This window comes from Fundulus heteroclitus, chromosome 22, assembly GCF_011125445.2.
Source record: "Fundulus heteroclitus isolate FHET01 chromosome 22, MU-UCD_Fhet_4.1, whole genome shotgun sequence".
NCBI lineage: Eukaryota > Metazoa > Chordata > Actinopteri > Cyprinodontiformes > Fundulidae > Fundulus > Fundulus heteroclitus.
This window is the reverse complement of record NC_046382.1, coordinates 18,816,147-18,824,996: the sequence shown is the minus strand read 5'-3', so window position 1 is coordinate 18,824,996 and position 8,850 is coordinate 18,816,147.

Here is an 8,850-nt window from a genome sequence, read left to right as displayed (position 1 = left end):
TGCCCGCGTCCTCACTAAGACTAAGAAAGTAGAGCACATCACCCCAGTTCTAAAGTCCTTACACTGGCTCCCTATATCTCAGAGAATAGACTTTAAAATACTTCTGTTAGTCTATAAATCACTGAATGGCTTAGCTCCTAAATACATCACAGACTTGTTATCAGTGTATCAACCACCAAGACCACTCAGGTCTTCTGGCTCCAGCCTACTCAGCATACCTAGAACACGAACCAAACACGGAGAACCAGCATTTAGTTCCTATGCTCCACTTATCTGGAACAAACTTCCAGAAAACTGAAAAAGTGCTGAAAGCCTGAGTTCCTTTAAATCGAGATTAAAAACACATTTGTTTAAAATTGCCTTTGAATGTTCAAGTTAAACTGTTTTACTGTTTTTAAATGTTCTTTTTTTGTTTCTACATTCTATCCCTACTTGCTTTTATTCCTATATTTTAATCATGTAAAGCACTTTGCATTGTCTCTGTACTGAATTGTGCTATATAAACAAATTTGCCTTGCCTTTGCCTTGCTACAACATAGGCTGAAGAACAGTTTCTAACTGGGTCTAACTTTTCCAAAGTTATATTTCGATTTTACACGGAGTGGGGCACAGTGTGAAGCAAAACTGTAAAAGCGAGTCACACAAGAAACACAGCAGAAACACCCTCCTGTTGATTTATGGACTCATTTTTACTTCAAGGCAAAAATACCTGCCAGACAGACAAAGTACGGCAGCCAAGATTAACTTAAACAATATTTAACTTTGTGCAAAAGTATAATAACATATTTTTTCTAACAACCTTTAAAAGGTATGTTTTTATCTGATAAACTTAGAACAATTTTATTAAACTTTTTTAAAAGTTTAACATCTAAAATCCCATAAATTTTTTTTATACCCTCTTTTCTGTGCAGGTGTTACATTGAGCTGTATCAGACTCGTTGGGGGGTAAAACCTTGTTAAACACACACCACTCTAGAGAGTTTTTTTTTTTTTAATCTAAAAACTGTTTTGTTCCGCCTGGCTTTTATGTCATGACTTTATTGTCCTATGCGTTATCGTACTTTGATTCCCTGTACAGCGCTTTGTGACATCTTGGCTGTGAAAGGCGCTTCATAAATAAATTTTACTTACTTACTCACAGATTCAAATATCGGGTTCTCTGTTTGTCTGGTTTGACATAACAGGTTACCTTTTCAAGGTGTACCCTGCCTCTTGCCCAATGACAGCTGAAGATTGGCGCCAGCAAGGACAAGTGGATACAGAAGATGGTTGGATGTGAACAGATGCTTTTGCTCTTAAAAAGATAGTGGCTGGGAGGTCACACCAGATTGCAGTGAATCAGCATCGACTGGAGTTCAAACTTCATGAAAAAGGATGAAAAGTTTGCAGAGGTACCTTTTAGTTGAAGCAATTTCACATTTTTAGCAAACAAAGTGCTGCCTGTGCTTGTTGTAATAGAAAAAAATATATATTCAGTTGAATATTTAAAAAAGAAGCTTGAAACAGGCTCATGGTGTGGCACAGAAAAATTATCTTTTTTTTTACTTAGAAGCCATTGCTGAAACATAACTTAGTTTTCATCCATCCATTATCTATACCCACTCATCTGTGCAGGATTGCGGCTGCTGCCAATCCCCAGCAGTCACTGGGCGAGAGGCAGTGTGCACCCTGAACAGGTATAAATAGCCCAGTGTACACTTTTCGTAATAAAAAATGTAATCAAGAACCAGACTTCAAAAGCTGACTATAGAAGCAAACATACATAAATAAGTTAATCCGCCAGATCATACCCCCGTACATACGGGTTGGCAGTGGTACCATAATTTTTTTATTTCTTTTTTTATTTCTTACCTATGATCCAACAGTTTTGAACACATTTTCATTGAATGTGGCAGGGTTTCAGCCAGCGGATTCGCATGAACTAATACAGCTCATGTCTTTGGATCAAACCATAGCATCTCTGGGCCTCCTTTTAGATATAAATTGTTGAAGTGACATAATTTTTTCCTATGAGCAGACCATAGAAAATTACTTTAAATTTTAGGTTGTCAGAATGAATACAAAACTTTGCCCTGGAGTAGCACTGGTGTAGACTCCTTCAATTTTTATGTCTTGGGTATTTTCTCTCAACACACACATGGGTATGTTGGTTACTTTTTACTCTGAAAGTTAGTCATTTTTAAGACTGTAGATGTGTAAGAGTAAACGTACCTGAGCTGAGTGCGCTGTCTACTCATTGACTTGTACTATATCGGTAAAGCCGTTTTTGTTGCCATAGTGGAATATTCTGAGAACCAATCATGTCACACTCATTGACGAGCGCCATCGAGTGCCCTTGACCTCCAGTGACACAGTGCCTAAAAACAACAGAATGTCTTCTGTTGTTGAGCGACTTGAATATATAATAAAAATAGAAAATATCCAACATTGTTCCATAGAGAGGAAATTCAGGTGTACCAGCAGTAAGGTGTGCCTGTACCTGGTATCTTTCCTGGTATGGTAGATCTGGGCCTCTATTGCTCTGGTGCTCAAGGCCTGCTCCTGTGATGCCAAGATCAGTGCTTCAATGCTGTCTTTCAGTCCAGCCCTCTCCAGCCATTGGTAGCCACATCATCTGTCAGTGGTAAATTCCATGCAAGGGTTTTTCCTCCCACTATGGTTCCTCTCATTCCTTCTCTACCAGCTTCCATTGTTTGAGACATTAACTGAGCACTTGATCCTTTGGGGCCATCTTCCTGATATATTCTTGGAGCTTGGATGTTTCATCTTCAATGATGCTCTGATTTTTACTAGGCCTCTGTTTCCTTCTTTGTGCTTAGTATATATATAGTGATATAGTATATATATAGTGATAAGGGACTACAGAATTTACAATATAAGAAATCAGGAAAAGTACTGCACAGTTATTTTATAAAATAGCAGATTAAAGAAATGTGAAACTATGTAGATGAATGTGTATTTATGGCAAGAAAAACATCAACAGGCTACATACAACAATGGAAAAACTATGCAAAATAGCAGGGATGTAAACACTTATTGAGCTTGTTGGGAGACATTGTCCAACAGTGATGGACAATACAGTCCAAAGACTGTCCATTTAGGGTAATGGCAAGCTGCTCATCACCATGCAGGTCTTGCATTACCCGGGCATTCCAGTTTTTAGTTAAGGAGATGATGCCTGTCATGGACAGTGAGGCCACAAAGGTTAATTCCTCTGGTAGGCCCTGTGGATAAGCTGATCCAAAACAGAAAGGAGGAACCCTTATGAGTGTGATAACACTGTGAGCTTGTTATGTTTTAAATAACCTGATCATTTAAAATAACCTGATCATTCAAACAGTTGTTAAAACGTTGTACTTGTGCTGTTTTTTTTCTTTTCGCCCAACCCACATAAGACCAGTCTCTGATGTTCAGGACCATGGACAGGGTAAATCATGTTTAACCCTTATGTGGTGTTCGGGTCTGTGGGACCCGTTTTCATTTTTTACTGAAAGAAAAATGATACAATCAATTAATTTTTCAAACTCAGATTCACTGGCCTTGGCTCATTTTGTGTGTAGAACATATATCAGAAAACGATTTTAATGACTACACGCCGTACACCCCCCCTACACATTTCTATTACATACAAGATGTCCGGGTCCACTGGACCCGGGGCTAATTGAAGTGTGGAAGCTGATGTTCTGTGTACACAACACTCTTTTCCTCCTCCTGTCTGGGCATATTTAACTTTCTGTTTTGTGGTAGTCTTTAGTTTCTCACACTCTTTCTGCTACAAATGGAGTAGATAGAGTATAAATATAGTTTTGCCAGAGTGGTTTTTTATAACAACCGATCAAGATGGCCCGAAAGGTACTTTTGACAGAGGACCCTGGAATTGATTTTGGAAGAGAGAGAAGTTTTTGGTGATAATGTAGAGGGATAAGATTCAAAAGAAGAGGTTTCAGAATTTGAGGATACCCTTTCTGAAAATTCAGAGTCTGACAGTGACTCTGAAGCAGGACAAGATTGAGCATCAGCCAGTTCCAAGACAAAGACAAGTCACTAGAACAGGCCGTCTGCAGCCAACCACAGGGCCAAGAACAAGAAAGAACAAGAACAAGACAGTCAGCATGGAACAAGTGAGGAAATATGGAAGTCAAAAATTTTTAAATTGAATGGTCTCGCCCAAGAAAAGAGCCACCCCGCAGGCTACCAATGTGATAAGGGTGCAACCAGGACCAACGCAAGTGGCAGTTACTCACACACAGGACATGAAGTCTTCTTTTCAGCTTTTCATACCAGATTCCATCCAGAAAATTATTTTTGACTGCACCAATTCAGAAGAAAGATGTGTTTTTGGGGAGAGGTCCAAGGAAATGGACCAAACCCATTTACATGCCAACTTTGGGGTTCTTATCCTTGCTGGAGTTTTCGGGTCTAAAGTCAAGCCTTCCAAGTTTGCATACGCGGGTGACACAATCTTGGTGTCCTATGTGCCAAATGAGGAGGATTCAGGAGGAGAATGCCCTATCCACCCAACCTACAGAACCAGAATCTGCAGAGCCTGAAGTAAGTGTGATGCTGTTCCAGTACATATTTGGCAACACGAAGAATCAGTGCAAAGTATGGAAGATGGAGAGAAAAAACAACATAGATGCATCAAGTGCAAAAAGTATGTCTGCAAAACACAGTAAAACTCTACCCCTCATGTGTTGTACAGGCCATTGGCTAAAGGTCATAGGGCTAATGCGTTGTCTTGACTGATAGGTATACTCTGTGTTCATATAGCTTGTGTTGTGCACCTGAATGGGTTAAATTTCTAAGTTCAAAGAACTAAAAGTGAGTAATTTTGGAAAACCTCGCTTAATGTGTACATTTGTTGCCACTCCTAATATGACTTTTATTATAATTAATTTGCTTTATTATGTTTTAAATAACCAAATATTTTGTTTATACAACTTGAAATTGAGATGAAGTAACATTTGTTGAGTATTTTTACATAAAAGTGTTTGATTGTGAGGCATTAAAAAGCCCTAAATGCAACGGGTCCACCAGACCCACAAACATTGGCTGAGTAACAACAATATGAACACCACACAAGGGTTAAAACTGTTCAACCACTAGATGTCGACCTTCACCCACAAAGCACAGCCCACTGCAGTTTACCTTGTGTTTATTCTGAGGTTAAAGTCAGGACCCATCTGGCAAGCACCACCACAAAGAGATCATCCTGCAACCTTCATCACTGCACCTCTTTTTGCCACCTTAGTGATGTGGAACTGAGACATGAAATAAAATCCTAAAGGTGAAGTCACAGAACAATGGTTAAATATAAAATTCTCCAGTCCTGCACCGTAATCCTTTCAATAAATAAAATAATGAAAAACAAACTTTTTTTTTTTTACCAAGCAACATGATTATTAAACATGATTAACATATTAACAAATAAAACATATTTTTTTAGTTAGTAGAATAACTACTCTTTCAGTCTTGCTAGTAAGACTGAATAATTTTCAGTGATTCACCCATGGAAATAAGGTTGATTTAAAAGCACAGGAACCCCTGGTTGAAGTGAAGCAGGCTGCTTCACTTCACATGAATGCCAGCTGGATGCGAAATTCTCACAGGTATAAAATGGGGGGAAGAAAGCATGAGCGGTGTGTTTGTAGTCTGCGCACCATGTGGAGAGGGAGGAAAAAAAGCTCTGCGTTTGGAAAGCTGTGCCACTGCCTTGAATAAATATTTGACCATCTCTCTGACTTTGTGTGATTCACGCCACAACACGTTTAGCTTGTTTTTAACTGAACTTACATGAGACATGGACTCTAAATGATTTGATCAAGTTTGAATGAATTGTCTGTAAGAGACTGATTCCTCCATTTCCCATGAGCCAGTGCTGTTTTAAAAGTCTGACACACTTCAGGAGTTAGAGTAACGCAGACCACAGTATGTGCAGCATGTAATAAAATATAGATGAGCACAGCAGCCAAGTGGAGAGAAAAATAGAGGAAGTGTAGAACAATGCAAACATACAGTTCCTTGGTATATAAGAAATTTATTGAACCCATAAAACAGACTGGAAACATAAAAATAGCTAAATGTGCATTGTTTTACTATCTCATTACTTTTAGAGCCTGGACTCTTTAAGACATTCCTGTTTAAGAAAGATTTCAATTGCTAATTTTACTCCTGTGTTGTTTTACTCTTGTGTTTTAAATGAGCTGGAGAGCTCTTTTAGTGACAGACTGCTGCGTCTCAGGTACTCATAGGAGCGTTTCCGCAGGTCGTTCCTCCCGGCTGCAGACAGACTTTATAATCTTAACAGCTCCAAACAGACATAACTGTTTACATATGGTTGCACAGGTTCTGAACCGAACTTCAATTGGCTACGTTGTTCCCAGATGCTAAGGCAAATTGTACATGCCTTAGCCAGGGATGCTGCACTATTATGCATTATTCTATTGTTGTGTGTTATGTTAAGAGGCTGGAGTTTTTTTCCCCCATTGTTAAATATTTTCCACTGTGCAATATTTATATTTACTTTTATCTTCTGCTCTTGGTGTTTCTTTAGAGCTAACTTTAGATTAGACTGGTTTGTTCTTTTTTCTTCTTCTCTTCATCTTTTCATTGCTAATAATTGTGTAACTGTCTGTATCTTTGCCACTGTCACACCCAAATGTCCCCATTGTGGGACAGTAAAGGAATTCTTAATCTTATTTTTATGGACAGGTTTATTAAAATAGTTTAGGCTAACCAGATACAGCAACATTACACCACTTGTGCTTTAAGCAAAGCTTGATGATTTTATACTTGGAAAGCAAAACTGTCTTTTTCAATGAAAAGTTTTGTTTTGTTTTTTTCACAAGCCATCTGTTTTTATCTCTGTGTGAGTGTTAAGCAGCAGAGATTACTCTCAGACTAAAGTCCAATGCAAAGACGCTGTGGAATCACAAAGCAGCAGCAACGTCAGCACAGTGTGGAGTTTCTAAACCACAGAATCAGAAACAAACTTCTTGCGATACTCCTTGAAATAAACCCAATTTCTTGCATAGGAAGATTACTGTTTTAATAATGCTTTAGGATATGATCCGCACCGATTAAAGGATACACTGCTGAGACAGGGACTATTAGAGTAATTACTTACCTTGTGATTCCACCCATTTCATAGATTGAGTTGGAATATAGCAACAGATCTAGCGGTTATTTTCAGACTGGCTTCCAGGAGTGAACATAATCTTGTATTTTCATGCTGTAAGTGGAAAAACCTTAGGTTGCATGGCAAGGTCTATTAAAGGCTTGAATGAGTCAACAGTTTCACCGCATTACACTCCAGAGTCCACCTTGGACTCATGTTCAATGGTATTTTTGTATTCCTTACAGTCATGTACAGTTTGTAACAGGGAAAAAAGCAGGGCATTAACCTAGGTTTGCTATGATTTCTTGAACTTCTGGAATATAAATTCCTTTAAAGCCTTTCTTTTTACATAAGGCTTTTAATTATCTTCTTTAAATGCTTTGTTTTGCTTTTAGTTTTATTGCATGTGATTGCCTTAAAAGCTTTACTTGTGTATTTAATTACATTTTAATGTCCTTCTTCTTATTCTATTATCTGTTTTCTATTAACTGTAGCACTTTGTAGAGATCTCTTGCAAATGTAAAACACATTACAAATCAAAGCTATTATTATTCATTTGTGTAGGCTTCAGAGTACTAGGTTTGCATACAGTGTCTTGCAAAAATCTTCACCTCCAATGCTTTTTTACATTTCAGCCTGCAATTTAAATGTTTTTAATCCTATTTTAGGCCATGGGTCTGCATAAAATAGTCTAAGTGTGTATATACAGTACACACTTAGACTATATATATATATATATATATATATATATATATATATATATATATATATATATATATATATATATATATATATATATATATATATATATATATAGGCCCCAGAGGTTGCAGCACCACAAAGCGAGAGGCATCACACCATGAAGAACAAGGAGCTCTCCAAACAAGTCAGGGAGAAGTACAAGTTAGGGTGGGGTTATAAAAATATTCAAATATTTAATGTTCTCCCAGAGCATCATATGTCCATCAATAGAAAGCACACAGCACCACAACTAACATGCCAAAACAGTGCCACCCACCAGATTAAGTCAAAGTCCAGACCTCAATCCAATTGAGTCTTTGTTTAGACTTCAAAATGAAGGTGCTGGGGTAGTTAAAGAATAGGAAATAATCCCAGTGGTAGGATGTGGCAAGTTTACTGAGACAAAGACATGTGCAGCTTCAATTGGTGCAAATGTGGTTTTAGAAAGTACTGACTTTAAGGGAATGAGCAGGGGAAGTTATTTTGTCCCATTTGTTGCTTGCTTCACAACCAAATTAATACAGACATCATTTACATAGTTGCATGTTCTGTGAATGGAATAGTGCAAATATCAAGTGAGATGAACACTTTAAAAAGCCCAAAGCCTGGTACAAATTGGCTGGGCCTGTGTCAAGCACAGCGGACACATTTCCTTCTTCTTTTTAATGATGGTGAGAAATAGATGCTGATGACATCCATCTTTAAAAGAAATGCTTTTTGATAATTGTTTTTATGTGAATTTTATGCTTAATGATAGGAAACTGATGAACTAATCTCACCCCCTCAAACTTCCTCCCAATATCCCACTGTTCTTAATTTACTTTCATTGATAAAATGATGTACCTCCAGCAGTACTGACAATGTCGGTTGTAGCAGGAGTGGTTTCCTAGCAACCCATTACTTGCGCTCGTGATACACTTTAATTATTTCTTTTTTCATAACTATAGTAAAGGTTTCACATATCAAAACCATGTTTTAATTAATCCCTTATT